Here is a 12,507-nt window from a genome sequence, read left to right on the forward strand (position 1 = left end):
GCAACCTATCATTTTTGAAGGCCCTTCATATTTCTAACACATAGCATGTACATACCAAGAATTATAATCCAAAATAAATTCTATTGCGGAAAGGATAAAAAAAAAAGTATTACCTGTGCTTTTAGTAGTGTCCACAGAAGAGAGCACTGGTCCAGGCAGCAGTCAGGGATGTGCTTAGCGACAACAATAACTATCCAGGCAGCAGGCAGGAATATTGTCTATAGTCGGCACAGCACAGTCCATAGGAATTGTCCAGGCAGAGACAGCCAGCACAGCCATAATATTGGTCCTGGTACACTGTTACCTGCAGACACACATTATTGTACCGCTCTCCAGCCCTTCATAAACATACTGCCTCTTGCTACAGCGAATTATTTCATAGTCAAGGTAGCAGGCAGATGTGTGGTCCGTTCATGCGGCAGGCAAAGGCATGATGGCAGTAAGTCAGCAGAAGGCTGAGGGCCGCAATCGGGCAAGACCTGTGCACAGGGGCACAGGGGTAGAGGCTTCGACCCACCCAAATCTCTATGAAGCCTCCGGACTCCAGACCCTAATCCGGAAATTACAAAACCGGGAGAAAACAAAAAAAATTGTTATCTCTATCCGGAAAAACTATTCTGGAGCCCCTCACATATGTGAGACCCCTGTGTACTATAGTAGCAGGGCAACAGATCAGTCCAAGTGGTAGGCAAAAGCATAGTCCATAAAACAAGCCAGGGTCAGTTAACTTGCAAGCAGTCCAAGCGGTAGGCAGAAGAGTAGTCACAAAACAGGCTAGGGTCAGTTCACGAGCAAGCAGTCCAAACGGTGGGCAGAGGCATAGTCAAAACAGGCCAGGGTCAGTTCATGTGGAAGCAGTCCAAACGGTAGGCAGAGGCATAGTCAAAAAGCAGGCCAAGGTCAGTTCACATTGAAGGCAGTGGCATGGTTATTTTGGGGAAGCATGGAAAATGATCAGCGAAAATGGGGAAAATATGGGCTAATAACTTGGGGATGTATGATACAGTTCGAAGCATTCACCAATGCAAAGGCCAGGTTGGGAGGGACACTGGGGACAATGGTAGCTTGTATCTTTTCGAAAACCTCTTCTGCTGCACACACGACATTTTTTTTGCCGTCTTCGGCCTGCTTCCGATGGTGGAATGCTGTACAGGAAGTGGCGTTCATGAAGTCGGCTAACAGCATCAGAACGAGGTAATTCTGGGAGGGGTCTTTGTGGATAGATGAGGGACGTGACTACTTCTTCTATGAATTTTAGGAAGGAGGCGGGGCTTTCTGTGGATTTTGTGTAGATTATGTAGGAATTGTAAATGGCCAAATGGATTAGATATATTGCTACCTTCTTATACCAGAATCGGGACCTCCTTATTGACAAATAGGGCTGAATCATTTGGTCATTGAAATCCACCCCCCCCATGTAGAGATTATAGTCTTGGACACATGTCGGTTTTTCAATGGGACCTCGTCTTCGCTGAACTACCACTGCAGTGTCATCATGAATGGTGGACATCATGTGCACGTTCCTGTTATCCTTCCACCTCAAGGCCAGCACTTCATTACATCTCAGTGTTGCTCTTTCCCCCTTTTTCAGCCTTTTGTTCACAATGGATTGTGGGAAGCCCTTCCTATTTTTTCTTGATGTTCCGCAGGCCAGGGTTTTTTCAATATATAGGTGTCTGAAAAGGGGCAGGCTGGTATAAAAGTTGTCCAGGTATATATGATAGCCTTTTTTTAGAAGTGGGTAAGCCAGGTCCCATACAATTTTTCCAGTTGTGCCCATGTAGGCCGGGCACTCAGGGGGCTGGAGCTGGGAATCTCTTCCCTCATATATGCGGAATGCATATAGATATCCCGTGGCTCTCTCACACAGCTTGTAAAATTTGACTCCATATTTGGCCTTTTTGCTAGGAATATACTGTTTTATTCCTAGCCGGCCTGAAAATGGTACCAGGGACTCATCCACACATATATTCTTCTCGGGGACATAAAGTTCTGCAAATCGTTGGGAAAATGAATTTATTAGTGGGCGAATCTTGTACAGCTTATTGGAATTTGGATGATTGCGGGGAGGGCACTGGGTGTTGTCGTTAAAATGAAAGAATCTCATAATCATCTCATATCGGGACCTGGACATAGCGGCAGAATACATGGGCATATGGTGGATGGGGTGGGTGGACCAATAGGTGTGTCCTTCATTTTTTTTTGTAAGCCCCATATTTAGGGTGAGGCCCAAAAACAATTTGAACTCCTCCAAGTTCAAATCTCTCCACTCAAACGGACGGGCATAAGATGATTGGGGGTTGCTGGCAATATACTGCTGGGCATACAAATTTGTCTGGTCCACAATGAACTGCAGCAAAGTGTCGGGCAAAAACAGGTGAAAAAAATTGATCTATGTAAAATTTTGGGTGTTGGCCTGCACACCTGGCTGCGCTGTGAAAGGGGGAATATTTGGTGATCCCGAGTTGGAAGGCAGCCATGTTGGGTTGGCAAGACCATCTGGCATATAGGTAGCGGCCCTGGCTCTTGGGGGCCAGTAGTTGGGGGAGTTGAATTTCCTGTGCTGGAACTCAGGTGTGATGTGGCAGCACTGGTACTGGGCATTTGTGCGAGGGGCCTATCTCTGGTGGCAGCACTGGTACTGGGCATTTGTGCGCGGGGCCCATCTCTGGTGGCAGCACTGGTACTGGGCCTTTGTTCCTGGGGCCTATTGCTGGCGGCAGCACTGGTACTGGGCCTTTCTTCCTGGGGCCTATTTCTGGCAGCAGAGCTGGTACTGGGAATATAATCCCGGTTGCTGGCGGCTTCCTGGGTTCCAGAGTGTCGTGCCCTTTTAGGAGGGACCCATTCTTTATCCGAACCATTGCTACTCTCGATCGGCTCAAATGCCGAACTTGTTTCGGAATCAGAATGGGACTCTGATGAGAGCTCCCCGGTGCTCTCATCAGTCATAGAGAGCATCTGGAACGCCTCCTCACTTGTATATCCTCTTTTGGACATGGCTGTGTGGCAGGTAGCTGTGCGACAGGTGACAGATGGGTGGCAGGTGACGGTCACTGATGGGCTGTGCAATGGGTGGCAGGTGACGTTCACTGAGAGGTGATGGTGTGATGGGCGATGGTCACAGATAGTTGACAGGCGACGGTCACTGATGGGTGACAGGTGCACCGCTGATGGTCACTGATGGGTGACAGGGTACAGTCACTGATGGGTGACGGGTGAGAGGGCACGGTCACTGATGGGTGACAGGCCACGGATGGTGACAGGTGATAGTCACAGATTGTTGACAGGCGACGTCACTGATGGGTGACGGGTGCACCGCTGATGGTCACTGGTGGGTGACGGGTGGCAGGGCACGGTCACTGGTGGGTGACGGGTGACAGGGCAGGTCACTGATGGGTGACGGGTGACAGGGCAGGTCACTGATGGGTGACGGGTGACAGGGCACAGTCACTGGTGGGTGACAGGGCACCGCTGATGGTCACTAATGGCAGTCTCTATGTGACAGGTGCACTTTTTATGGGGTGACTGTTGGGTGACAGATGACAATTGGGGGGGGCGATGGGACAGAAGTGGTGTTGGTGCAGACACTACAAATACAAAGATCTGTAACTCACTGCTCCTGGCTCTTCTCTCCTCACACTGGAAACGGTGTGTGAGGAGAGAAGGGCTAGTAACAGCTAGTGACAGCTCTTTGTTTACACTTAGTGATCGGCTGTGAATGGATCACAGCCGATCACATGGTACACAGTACTAGCCAATGGCTGTAAACTATCTTCGGTGACGAGCAGTGTTCCCGGGGAACACGCCGCCACCGACGTGCACGCGCAGCGCGCTCACGATCGCGCGCATGCGCCGTGCAATGCGGGATGTACCGTTAGTGATTTCATCACGGCCGATCACGTGGTAAACAGCCATGCGCAGTGGCTGTTCACCCCTGTCGGTGACGAGCGGTGTCTCGGTGATACGCCGCCACCGACAGTACAGGGCTGCGCGCTCACGATCGCGCGCATGCCCTGTTTAAACGGCGGACGTCATATGACGTCCACTCAGAATAATAGGCTTACCGTCCGGCCGTCATATGACGGTGGGCGGTAGGCTAGCGGTTAAACAAGTGTGATAAACTGTACTTCTGTCTCGGTCTGATTAATGGTTTCTGACAGGGGTGTGTATCTTTTCTGTGCCCCTGTCAATTGCTTTGACCAAAATCCAATGGGTATTGCTCTCTGTCCTTTCTTTTTGTTTGGCTGCCACAGACTCCAAGATATGGTACCATCCTGCTCTACTACATCCAGCTGAAATGGTACTCCTTGTCTCACGGGTCCCAATCCCTGATGCTGCAAAATTACTTCTTTAGCAGCAAGGAATGTGGTGTTCTGCGCTGAACCACATGAGAACGCAATCTTTTTTCTTGTGACATATTATATAGGCCTCAGGATTAGTCCAAGATATGGGATGAACAATCTCCAGAATCCCACAACTCCAATGAACTTCTTTGCCTCCTTTTTGGTAGTAGGGGAAGACAGTGCCTGGTTAGTTTGCACAACTATCTCTGGAATGTTCCTCTGTGGTCCAGTCCACATCATTCCCAGGAAGTTCACCTCTGTGGCAGGTCCTTGGACTTTCTCTTTGTTGATAGCCCACCCTCATTTCTCCATGTGCTGTATCAGCAGGTGCAGTGCTTCAGTTACATCTTCTTTCATCCCAGAGATAATGATGTCATCAATGTAGTGAAACACAGCAACTTTCAAATTCAGGGTACTTAAATCTTGGGCAATCAGTCCATGACAAATTGTTGGAGAATGAACACAGTCTTCAGGAAGCACAAAGGCAAACTGGTTCTGACACTCTGGGTCTATCAAAATAGAAAATAAGCCATTAATGTCTATCACAGCATAATATTCTCCTGCCTCTTTAGCAGTTTTATCAATGATTGAGATCATATAAGGTACAGCTGACTTCAATGGAGGTGCCACTTTGTTTAAATCTCTGTAATCCACAATGCATTCTATATGTCCCATCAGGTTTCTTTACTGGGAAAATCAGAGACGAGAAAGGACTTACAGCAGGTCTAAGGATCCCTACTCTCAACAATTCTTGAATAGTCTCCCCAATTTCTTTGTGGCCTCCAGGAAGTCTGTACTGCTTGGGACAGACTGGCTTCTCTGATGGAGGAATGTAGACAATGGTCCATTTTGCATGACCTCTGACCACAGCCTTCACCGCCCTAACCAGATACGCTTTATCAGAATACCCTAATGTGAATGTACCCCTTTCAGTCTGAATTGACTGACCTTGAAGTACATCCATCCCAAGAATATTTTCAGGTAACTCTGATACCAAAACATTTGTCCCAAATCCTGGTCCCTTGCCAATAGTCAGTTTCACCCGTGTCCTAACTGCTGGTGTGGTTTTCCCTCCCAAACCTTCTACATAAATCAATTCTCCTTTGTGACGAGAAGGATTACCTTGCAAAAGTGTAACTTCAGCTCCAGTATCAACTAAAGCCATCAGATGTGTAGGCGAAAATGGACTTCCTCCACCATACAGTGACAGGTGCATATGGGCGTCAGTCTCCTGCTGTCAGTGTCCTCATTGCTATCACAGGAGACCCACCTTCCCTTCATAAAGGATAAGGAACCTCCCAATCCCCTTTTCTGATTCTCTCTAACTCCTCCCCAGGATAAAGGGATTTGAGTTTGGTTCATGTATAGTTTTAGGAATTGGTTTGGGGCTAACAGAAGGGGTCTGTTCTGTTTCCTCTAAATGTAAGCTTATGTTATCTTCACTAGGAGTAGTGTTTCTAACCCTGACAATTGTCCTCACTAACGCTTTCCACCTCTTCAGCAATTCTGCAGTAGAAATCCCATCTATTTCATCTTTAGGTATTCCTGCCTTTAATAGGTCCACCCACATTTTTTTCCCTAGATATAACTAGGCTGGTTTTTGTATTCACCTCCTGTCTTCTCTACCCCATTCCCTTTCTTCTATTTTCTTTTGTGCCTGTATTCTTCCTGTCTGGCCTTGACCTTATCTACTGCCCTGACAGGTTTTTTTTTAGTCTCCTCTAGCTCTCCCAACTGGCTTAAAAGGGTAGTGGCTTCATGAATCTTGCTGTTTAATCCCATGCCTCCGAGCAAGGACAATAAAGGAGCCCTGAGATTAAATGGTGCAGACTTCATCAGCTTAGAGCGCAGAGCAGACATAAAGGGTTCCACATCTGGGCCCATCCATTCTGGAAACGTATTTAATCCTGTTCTACGACCCATCTCACGTACCCTGGAAATACCCTCTCCTATTGATCTCCAGGAGTAGGTATTTTCCAGGTCAGTAGGTCTAGCGTATACTCAGACTATTCCATGTCTCACAAGAACTAACAGTGAAAAATTCACACTAAACTCTGGCTTTTTGCATGGCCTGGCGCAATTGTGGATCATGGGTTAACACTCCCATAGCCACTGCTTCCTTACCTGACAAACCAACACTGTCCGCCCCTTCATCCCACAAATATAGGAGCCAACTCAAAAGGGCTTCCCCGGACCTTTCTATTGTTTTGGCAGCTCATGGAGTTCAGTTTGTGTAAACTCCCGTACTTCTTCAAATTCAACATCTCTGGGGTTGCGATAATACTCCCCATCTGCCAAATCCTCTCTATCATGTTGTCTTTTCCTATGCTTAGTAATGAGAGGTCTGGCACACTTTTTCTTTCCCAATAGCAGATCATCATCTGAAATATCAAACTCTATCTCTTCATCCTCACTATCATTTGAGGAGAGCGCATCCTCACACTCCCAGTTTTGGGATGTGAAAATGGCACGTACCCTGGCTTTACTAACAGGTTTACAGCCCTTCTTTTTCCTTAAGGCATTCATTGATTTGGTCATGAGGGCTGCATACTGCTCTTGCAAATCATCAGCCCGACTAGCAGTTGAACAAACACACTCTAAAGCTACTGCTGGTCATTTAATGCCTTAATTTCTGCCTCTGCCTTCTCCCTCCTATATGATTCAGTATAGAGAGCATGGAGAAGGTACCAACCCATTGTGAACACTGTCCTCTTCTCTGCTTTACTTAGATAAAACTCTTCAAGGCTAGTCTACTAAATTATCTGAGACTTTATCACCCCAAGTCTTATTCAAGGGAGAAGCATACTTTGCAAATTCTTTATAGCAAGAGGCTCCCACTCATTGTTTCCGGCCCAGATAGGTAAGCTGCACATTTCCTTCTGGCCACCAGAAACCTCTGCAGCTTTGCTTTTCCTAAACAGTTCACGCAGCATTTTACCTAGCACAAGCTACACAACACACCACACAAAACAGGTCTGCTTCAGTTAAATTTTTAGCGCAAATCCAGGCCACGAGCCCCCAAATGTTATGCTTGCGTCTTTTTCTTTAAAGGTTCTTGCAGTAAAACTAAGGAAACTTAGACCTCTGTGGTATATTAATGTGCTTTTACTAAACAAAAATGCTTTACATACAAAACTATTACAATAGGAATATAATACAAGACCGAAAGATATACCTACAACAAGAAAAATGCTACCTAATTCCTAGCAAAACTATGGTCTGAATACAATAATACACAAAAAGATTACTTAGCTCCGTTTATAGAAATGTCACAGACTCCTTGGCAATGAGGGCCCTTTGATGATTGCAAGAGATCGGGCGAAAAGCAACTTCAGGTTCTGGCAGAGACCTTCCTTGATGTTACGTCATTACAAAGTCCTGCTCTCAAATCTCTGTTCTTCGCTTTTGTTTGGAAAGTTTTAAGAAGACAATCTCACCTGGGGATATCCTTTTCTGCCCAATTACACTGATGCCACAAATAGCAAAAACTCAAGCTATATATTTATAGTTGACAAGAACACCTGTATAAAAAATGCTAGCAGAGAGGGTATTTTGTGTAAGCACTCCTGGACATCTGTTGGACAAATGTCCACTTGCAGAAAGCCTGAACAAACAGACCAAATGTCTGAATGTGAAGCTGGGATAGTCCTAAAAATATATACAGTATAAATATACATATCATATACACACAGCTCCATTAACAGTCAGGTCCATAAATATTGGGACATCGACACAATTCTAATCTTTTTGGCTCTATACACCACCACAATGGATTTGAAATGAAACGAACAATATGTGCTTTAACTGCAGACTTTCAACTTTAATTTGAGGGTATTTACATCCAAATCAGGTGAACGGTGTAGGAATTACAACAGTTTGTATATGTGCCTCCCACTTTTTAAGGGACCAAAAGTAATGGGACAGATTAACAATCATCCATCAAACTTTCACTTTTTAATACTTGGTTGCAAATCCTTTGCAGTCAATTACAGTCTGACGTCTGGAACGCATAGACATCACCAGACGCTGGGTTTCATCCCTGGTGATGCTCTGCCAGGCCTCTACTGCAACTGTCTTCAGTTCCTGCTTGTTCTTGGGGCATTTTCCCTTCAGTTTTGTCTTCAGCAAGTGAAATGCATGCTCAATCGGATTCAGGTCAGGTGATTGACTTGGCCATTGCATAACATTTCACTTCTTTCCCTTAAAAAAAACTCTTTGGTTGCTTTTGCGGTATGCTTCAGGTCATCTGCCCTGTGAAGCGCCGTCCAATGAATTCTGAAGCATTTTGCTGAATATGAGCAGATAATATTGCCCGAAACACTTCAGAATTCATCCTGCTGCTTTTGTCTGCAGTCACATCATCAATAAATACAAGAGAACCAGTTCCATTGGCAGCCATACATACCCACGCCATGATACTACCACCACCATGCTTCACTGATGAGGTGGTATGCTTTGGATCATGAGCAGTTCCTTTCCTTCTCCATACTCTTCTCTTCCCATCACTCTGGTACAAGTTGATCTTGTTCTCATCTGTCCATAGGATGTTGTTCCAGAACTGTGAAGGCTTTTTTAGATGTTGTTTGGCAAACTCTAATCTGGCCTTCCTGTTTTTGAGGCTCACCAATGGTTTACATCTTGTGGTAACCCTCTGTATTCACTCTGGTGAAGTCTTCTCTTAATTGTTGATTTTGACACACATACACCTACCTCCTGGAGAGTGTTCTTGATCTGGCCAACTGTTGTGAAGGGTGTTTTCTTCACCAGGGAAAGAATTCTTTGGTCATCCACCACAGTTGTTTTCCGTGATCTTCCGGGTCTTTTTGTGTTGTTGAGCTCACCGGTGCGTTCTTTCTTTTTAAGGATGTTCCAAACAGTTGATTTGGCCACACCTAATGTTTCTGCTATCTCTCTGATTGGTTTGTTTTGTTTTTTCAGCCTAATGATGGCTTGCTTCACCGATAGTGACAGCTCTTTGGATCTCATATTGAGAGTTGACAGCAACAGATTCCAAATGCAAATAGCACACTTGAAATGAACTCTGGACCTTTTATCTGCTCCTTGTAAATGGGATAATGAGGGAATAACACACACCTGGCCATGGAACAGCTGAGCAGCCAATTGTCCCATTACTTTTGGTCCCTTAAAAAGTGGGAGGCACATATACAAACTGTTGTAATTCCTACACCGTTCACCTAATTTGGATGTAAATACCCTCAAATTAAAGCTGAAAGTCTGCAGTTAAAGCACAACTTGTTTGTTTTATTTCAAATCCATTGTGGTGGTGTATAGAGCCAAAAAGATTAGAATTGTGTCGATGTCCCAATATTTATGGACCTGACTGTATATTATATACATTAAAACACATCAGATGCAATACAGAGTGATAACACCAAATTTAACACACCTGCTTCCCATTCACACCTGAGACCTTGTAACACTAACGAGTCACATGACATCGGGGAGGGAAAATGGCTAATTGGGCCCAATTTGGACATTTTCACTTAGAGGTGTACTCACTTTTGTTGCCAGTGGTTTAGACATTAATGGCTGTGTGTTGAGTTATTTTGAGGGGACAGCAAATTTACACTGTTATACAAGCAGTACATTCACTACTTTACATTGTAGCAAAGTGTCATTTCTTCAGTGTTGTCACATGAAAGGATATAATAAAATATTTACAAAAATGTGAGGGATGTACTCACTTTTGTGAGATACTGTAGGTGAATAGTGGAAAAAAAGATATCCACAGACATTGTCCAAGATTTTTTTATTATTTTTTTTATTTTTAATACAAGCACCTGAATTTGACTTGGCATCAGCCTCCTGCAGTCCCTCTACAGCAGAGCTGTAGAGAGGGGAAGGGAGAAGCAGCACAAGGAGTCAGTTTTGTGTGTTGCCGTGCTGATAGGTGGAAAGGACAGAGTGACAAAGTCAAGCATATCAATGTGCTGCTTCATTGCCCAGTCACAGGGTGGAGGTGTATAGGAGACCTGTAAGTGAAAGTGAAACTGCAGCAGATAAAGATCAGGTTAGGCAGGACTGTGCTGTATGGCAGAGCTGTGTAAATCTCAGGACCGGATGGACAGAAATGCAAATCCTTTGGCAGGTAAAACAGCCGTCGTATATGTATTTCATCTATTTTGCTGTTTGCCTGGAGTTTAGCTGTAACAACCATTCTTCCAGTAAAAATGAAGCCTTCTTGCAATACTATTTTCCATGCCAACAGACATTCATTGTAAACACATTGCTGGGAAACAATAAAACGTTTAAATATATTCCTGAAATTGTCCAAAATAACCTTTTTGTAAGTAGAAGTCAGTTTATTGTCACAGTCATGTTCCTTGTACTAATAAACCTTCTACACACAGATGTAAACAATTCCTCTGGTCTGTTTAGCTGGTTGTGGCATGCACGTATCAGCGTCGAGTGCATGCTGGGCGAACCGTATGTCATGTCAAGTCTTGTCACCACAAGCCACTCTGACACAATAAGTATGTGATTTACACAGCCAACAAACACAGGGGACTGGAAACACCAGAATGTAATAGCACAGAGGAATGCACGGCTTAAACTAATTTTATACGGATGGAGCGTCACTGTATTACTCATCTCTTTGGGTGTACAGTGACAGACGGTTATGTTTAATGTGTATGGCTCCAGAAGCCCCTCCCTGGCTCCCACTGAATATTTTAAATGAAAGCTTACCAACCAAGAACAAAAACGTGACATGTTGCAGCATACAGTTCTCCAATGTCGCAGCTGCTTTTTTCCCCTTAAAGTGGATGTAAACCTTCACATATACCCAGTGAAGTGAACAGCCTCAAATGACACACAGAGATGAAACAAATCTCCCTACATACATTTTACATGTATACAGCGGGGGCGGAAAGTCCTTCAGACCCTCTTAAATTTTTCACTCTTTGTTATATTGCAGCCATTTGCTAAAATCATTTAAGTTAATTTTTTTCCTCATTAATGTACACACAGCACCCCATATTGACAGAAAAACACAGAATTGTTGACATTTTTGCAGATTTATTAAAAAAGAAAAACTGAAATATCACATGGTCCTAAGTATTCAGACACTTTGCTGTGACACTCATATATTTAACTCAGGTGCTGTCCATTTCTTCTGATCATCCTTGAGGTGGTTCTACACCTTCATTTGAGCCCAGCTGTGTTTGATTATACTGATTGGACTTGATTAGGAAAGCCACACACCTGTCTATATAAGACCTTACAGCTCACAGTGCATGTCAGAGTAAATGAGAATTATGAGGTCAAAGGAACTGCCTGAAGAGCTCAGAGACAGAATTGTGGCAAGGCACAGATCTGGCCAAGGTTACAAAAAAATTTCTGCTGCACTTAAGGTTCCTAAGAGAACAGTGGCCTCCATAATCCTTAAATGGAAGACATTTGGGACGACCAGAACCCTTCCTAGAGCTGGCCGTCCAGCCAAACTGAGCTATCAGGGGAGAAGAGCCTTGGTGAGAGAGGTAAAGAAGAACCCAAAGATCACTGTGGCTGAGCTCCAGAGATGCAGTCGGGAGATGGGAGAAAGTTGTAGAAAGTCAACCATCACTGCAGCCCTCCACCAGTCGGGACTTTATGGCAGAGTGGCCCGACGGAAGCCTCTCCTCAGTGCAAGACACATGAAAGCCAGCATGGAGTTTGCTAAAAAACACCTGAAGGACTCCAAGATGGTGAGAAATAAGATTCTCTGGTCTGATGAGACCAAGATAGAACTTTTTGGCCTTAATTCTAATCGGTATGTGTGGAGAAAACCAGGCACTGCTTATCATCTTTCCAATACAGTCCCAACAGTGAAGCATGGTGTTGGCAGCATTATGCTGTGGGGGTGTTTTTCAGCTGCAGGGACAGGACGACTGGTTGCAATCGAGGGAAAGATGAATGCGGCTAAGTACAGGGACATCCTGGATGAAAACCTTCTCCAGAGTGCTCAGGACTTCAGACTGGGCCAAAGGTTTACCTTCCAACAAGATAATGACCCTAAGCACACAGCTAAAATAATGAAGGAGTGGCTTCACAACAACTCAGTGACTGTTCTTGAATGGCCCAGCCAGAGCCCTGACTTAAACCCAATTGAGCATCTCTGGAGAGACCTAAAAATGGCTGTCCACCAACTGCTCTGGTCACA

This window comes from Aquarana catesbeiana, linkage group LG03 (assembly GCF_042186555.1).
Source record: "Aquarana catesbeiana isolate 2022-GZ linkage group LG03, ASM4218655v1, whole genome shotgun sequence".
NCBI lineage: Eukaryota > Metazoa > Chordata > Amphibia > Anura > Ranidae > Aquarana > Aquarana catesbeiana.